We start from the raw sequence: 5773 nt of genomic DNA, 5'->3' as shown, positions 1-5773 counted from the left end.
ATCCCACTACCCTGGGATCATGACCTCAACTGACTGAGCCACCCAGGTGCCCCTGTAGGTGTTCTTATAGAACAGATATAATAAAGTTGTTTGTTGCAGATATGTATTGCATATATTTTCTCCCAGCCTGTGATTTACCGTTTTGCATTCTCAACAGTATCTTAGTGAGCAGTACTTTTGATTTTGAAGAGGACAGTTTATCTTTTTTTCTCTTTATTTAGTACTTCTTATGTTCTGCTTAAGAATTTTTGCTCAAGATCACAAAGATATTTTCCTACATTTTCTTTTAGAAGATTTATAATTTTAGGATTTGCATGTAGATTTGTTTTCCATGTTGAGTTAATTATTGCATATTGTATGAGATACTTTTTTTATACAGATATCTAATTGATCCAGTATCATTTCTTGAAAAGACTTTCCTTTCTATATTAAATTGCATTTGCATCTTAGTAAAAAGTCATTTGATTGTGTGTGTGTGTGTGTGTGTGTGTGTGTGTGTATAGTATATATATCTATCTCTCTCTCTATATATATAAATAGATAGATTTATATATCTATAGTCTATACTTGTCTATATATACATATACATATGTATATATATGGTGGATTTCTTTTCAAGATCTCTATTCTTCTCTTTCCATGTATACACACACACACACACAAGTATATAATTTATTTAGATCTTTACTTTCAGCAATGATTTATAGTTTATAGTATAGAGGTTAAAAAATTAAAAAAAAATTTTAATGTTTATTTTTGAGAGAGAGAGGGAGAGACAGAGAGTAAGTGAGGAAGGGGCAGAGAGAGAGGGAGACACAGAATCCGAAGCAGGCTTCAGGCTCTGAGCTGTCAGCACAGAGCCCAGTGAGGGGCTTCAACTCATGAACTGTGAGATCGTGACCTGAGCCACAGTGGGACGCTTAACCAGGTGGCCACTCAGGTGCCACCACTCCTCCCAAGTTTTTAATTAAGTTTATTCCTAAAATATTATGTGATTTATTTGATGCTATTGTAAATGCTATTCATTTTTAGTATTTCACTTTCCAATTGTTTGCTGTTAATATAAAAATAAAGCTTATTTTTATATACTGACCTTACAATTTGACACATGCTCAATTTACTTCTTGGATTAAGTTGTTATTATAGACTTATTTAATTATTCACATGATTTTGTCATCTGCAAATAAGGACAGTTTTACTCCTTTTTTTCTTTTTTCAATATCTGTGTCTTGTATTTTCTTGTCTTACTTCATTGACTAGGACCTCCAGAGGGTTAGCTAGACCAGTCTTAGGTAGGGAGTCTTCACTGTTTCATCATGAAACATAATATTTTAGCTATGCTGTTTGTTTTTTTTTTTTTTGATAGGTGCCTGTTATGTAGGTTGAAAAAGTCCTCTTTTATTGCTAGTTTTCTGAGAGTTTTTCTATTTTTAATCATGAATGTGTGCTGGATATTATGAAATTCTTGTACCACATCTGTGATGCATTGAGATGATCAGATAATGTTCACTTTTATTCTGTGAGTATGATGGGCTTCGAATGTTAAACCAGCCTTGCTAGTAGGCTGTCCATATTTTGTCCTTTGGCTGGAGAGAGTAGGCTTTTTATGGGGCTTTTTGTCTATACCCATCAATGTTTGTGTTGTCTTCTTTTTCAACTCCGAGTCCCGGGCATATGAAGCAGGGAACTTACCTGGTCCATCTTCTCTCCACCACTCAGAATCTTTTATGTTAGTTTGATATATAATGTCCAGGGGTTTTAGTTGTACTTAGTGGGAGGAATAGGGAAATTAGGTCAACTCCATTTTCCTGGAAACAGAAATCCTGGAAATCCTTACTGATTTTTTAAAAATCAATTACTGAGAAAAAGGCATTAAAGTATCCTTTGCTTTAGGATTTTTTTTTTTTGGATGGTATATATAAAATACCTAGCCCAGTGTGTGTCACAGATTAAGTTCTTATTAAATTATTATGTGTCCCACAAATATTTCTTGAGCACTTGTTACATGGCAGGCAGTATTCTACTCATTGGACACTGAACAGTGAACAAACATCCTGCCCATGTGGAGCTTATATTTTAGTAGAGGGAGACAGATACTAAAATAGTAGTCAAGTGGTCAGATAGTCAAGTGGTTGCATGGACAGATTTAAAGTAAATCAAGGGGATGAGAGGTGTAATTGGCAGGAGAGGGGAAAAAGGGTTGCCTTTTGATACTGAGTAGCCAAGGAAGGCCTCTGGATTAAGGTGTAATAATCCAGAATCCTGCAGCTGTGAAGGAGCAAGCTATGTGGATGTCCAGGTAAAGAGCAGAGAGCCTTCTCTCCTCCAGTGAAATGACGGATTACTGACCTTGTTTCTAGGCAAAGACTGTCCTCAGAATCTTCCCTTGATCAGCTAGGGTGAAAGTCCGGGGCCGTGCATTACTTCCCAGGATGAAGAGCTAGAAGATCTCAGTCTGGCTTTATCATATATTAGTTATACAACTTTTGACAAACCATGATTCTCTTTGTACCTCCGTCTCCAAAAGGAGTCTGTCTCACATAGTCGTGAGTATCCAGTAACTGACAAAGTGTGTGTGGAAGCATTTTGCAAATAAATCAGAGTCCCACAAATGTACTGTGATTATATCATGATTTTTTAGAAAAAATCTCAATGTTTATTTTTGGGAGACAGAGAGAGCATGAGCAGGGGAGGGGCAGAGAGAGAGACACACACAGAATCTGAAGCAGGCCCCAGGCTCTGAGCTGTCAGTATGGATATAGATGCGGGGCTCGAATTCACGAACTGTGAGATCATGACCTGTGCCGAAGTCAGACGCTTAACCGAGTGAGCCACCTAGGCACTCCATGATTGTACCATTATTACTGACGGTGCTGTCCAGCTTTGACTCTAAGGCATTTCGATTGGATTTTAGTGATTATTTAGCTCAGTGTTTTCATTTTACAGATGAAGAAATTGAGGCTCAGAGAGGTTTGACTGAATTTATAGGTATAAATGCAGGACTATAGATATCATGTATAATTTCCTTTTTGGAAAATTTTGGTGATAATGTAGAGCTGTGGTTTTCAGACTATTATCCTGGACTAGCCACATCAGCATCACCTGGAAACTTGGTAAAAATGCAAATTCTTGGGCCCCACCTTTGACCTAATGAGTTAGAAGCTCAGGAGGTGGGGATCCTTAATCTGGGTGTTTAGGGTGCCCTCCAGATGGTTCTGATTCAGGCTATACCAGAGTCCTGATGTGGGGGGGGGGGAGTGGTTCACGTAATCCATAGACGCACGAGGAGGGTGCCAGGCGTCCTGATCCCCAGGGGCAGCCCTAAGTTTTGGGCAAATGGTTTTTGTAGAGACATTTTTAAAGTCTCCCCCTTTCTCTCCCTTCAGGCACGTTTCAAGACACTTTTTTCTCTAGATGCTTTCTTAGTTGATTAGCCAGTAATTCCAGCTGAGGTGTTAGTGGAGATTAGTGCATTTCCAATGTAATAGGAGGTTAGAAAAGTCCATATCTTTTGGGATGCTGAAGATTTCAGTCTCACAGTGGGAGATTTAGATATGAAAGAGAAGGGGAGGTAATGGAGAGGGATCATGAGATTTCTTCTGTTCTTGCTATCTGTGTGGTTATGAATGGAGTTGGAAAAAAGGTTTCATGGTATTTTCGAGTATCAGTATGTCAGTGGTACCAGTATTTGCTTTAAGTAACCATGGTCTTTAAGTCCTCGGAAGATAGAGAAGGAAAGAATCTGGCCTTGTTATAGATTCTGAGATTTTTTTAGTGTAATGATTCCTGGCTGGATACCAAAAATGCTAGGGCATGGCTATGTCTGTCTAGTTAACCGTTTATGCGCTTGAAGTGGGTTTATCTAACCCGTTAGGTTACCTGACAGTTGCCCCGTGTGGCAGTCCATAATCTTCTTCCAGTCTGTTTCTCCCCATCACAGGAAGTCTTAGTGTTGCCATCAGGGAGAAGTGGACGTAAACTACCTCCCTTGTTCCTAATTCAGAGTTGTTCTCGGAGATGGTCTCCTGCCTCCCCACTGCATGCATCCCATTTGGGTCCTCAAATCCGGCATCAGTAGGTTATGAACAGTTCCCAAGTCTCAATGGTCCCTCATTTCATTTAAAGGAAAGACAAGGGTGTTATAAGCATTTCTGGATTTTCATGTGTGCTTTTGTTGTGAGAGATAAGGAAATTAGCCTGTAAATATCTAATCTGTGAGGAAGATGAGGAAGAATATTAACCAGAGTATCTGTGACTCTTAAATCCTTGCTGTTTTAATCAGAGACCCCAGGATAATTGACCCATATATAATGAAATCCACTCCCAATTCTCTACATGAGCAATTATTTAAATAGTTAGGAGACAGAATAATAAAACAATTGCCCTGGGCTTTTGAGGTCAATAGGTTAACTCTACAGAGTTTAATTAAAATTTGCTAATAAATGTCTGCCTACCTTAGGCAGGTTATTTCATTAGTCTTCATCATGGCCTAAGTCAAATATTCCTTATTAATTATTTTTCACCGCTCTTAAATCCTCTTCTTATGAAGCAAGCAGTCTTTTCATTACTAATTAGGATTCCCACACTGGGGAAGGAGATTCCTTGAAGCAGCCGCCTCATTAGAAAGGGATATCCACCACTGTAAATGAATAAATTGGGATTCTACTATCTTATTTTTTAGTATATGTGCTGCCGAAGTGAGCACTACTGTCTTATTTTTTAAAATAGCTACACAGTGAAGCCAAATTGCGAGCTTTAAAAAAGTATCAAAGAAAAGACCACTCTGGCAATGGCTATGGTATATTTCAGTCACATTCTTTTTGATATTAATAGGAAATTCCCTTTCTGATTCTTCCTTAAAATATGCATGGTACTGAGAAAAATCAGGCTCTTTGGGTTTGGTAAGCAGAATTGTATGTAGAAATTAGGTCAATAGGAGGATTTATCTAAGAAGTTCTGTCCGTTTTCTTGGAGGGGTTCAGAGGAAGAGAATCTCCCCTAAAAAGAAATAGAATCTGTAATCACAGAGTAGCTGGGAGTTTTGAATGCCATGAAACTGTGTTACTTCTTCACTGCTCTTCCGGCCCTTTCTTTAGACCAGTATTGGAGGCCTGCTTGCACTCTGCATTTTTGTTCATTTCCATCCCTGTCATCTCTAATCTGGACCATTTCAGCAGCCCCAACAGTCTCTCCAGGCTCTGGTCTTTTCTCTCCTACTCCATCCTCACCGGAAATGTGTCAACTCTCCTCCTCATGAAACTTCTCCAGGTTGATGCATATCCTGATTCGTCAGCACCACACGAGTCAGGTCCCTTCATAGTCAGGCCTTGATGACTGAGGCCCTTGCTCACGGAGCCTATGCTTAAACCACTCTGAAATCTCATGCTCGTTTTCTCTTCTTAGAATGACCAGCTCCATTTCTCTTTCACCCGATAACCATCTACTCATCTTTTAAGAGCTGTGTTAATTGTTGTTGTCCTACTGGCTTGATCTCCTGCAACGGGGGGGGACATTTGTGATATCCGTGGTGCCCATTTCTGTACAGACACATACTTGGTAGTTAGTAAAATTGGGTGAATGGTTTTGAGGGTGCACTGAGCACCTTTGTATCCTTTCGGGGAACTGCATTTCATTTGCCTTCTGTTCAAGTTGGTTCACTGACCACACTCATTTTTGTCATCATCTTTGATTGCCCAGTAAGCGCTTAACAAATGTAGAATAAATGAATTAGTTCTGATAGTTCTACAGAATTTGTGATTAACAGAGACATATA

The 5773-nt window shown here is 39.0% G+C and overlaps 1 long non-coding RNA gene across 1 annotated transcript in view; it reads left to right on the top strand.

Moving 5' to 3' along the window:
- LOC125926989 (uncharacterized) overlaps positions 1–5773 on the top strand; it is a 78895-nt gene that overhangs the window by 49327 nt on the left and 23795 nt on the right. The window lies entirely within an intron of this gene.

Source organism: Panthera uncia, chromosome E1 (assembly GCF_023721935.1).
Source record: "Panthera uncia isolate 11264 chromosome E1, Puncia_PCG_1.0, whole genome shotgun sequence".
In the NCBI taxonomy this organism is placed as follows: domain Eukaryota; kingdom Metazoa; phylum Chordata; class Mammalia; order Carnivora; family Felidae; genus Panthera; species Panthera uncia.
This window is presented reverse-complemented; position numbering and strand designations above follow the sequence as displayed.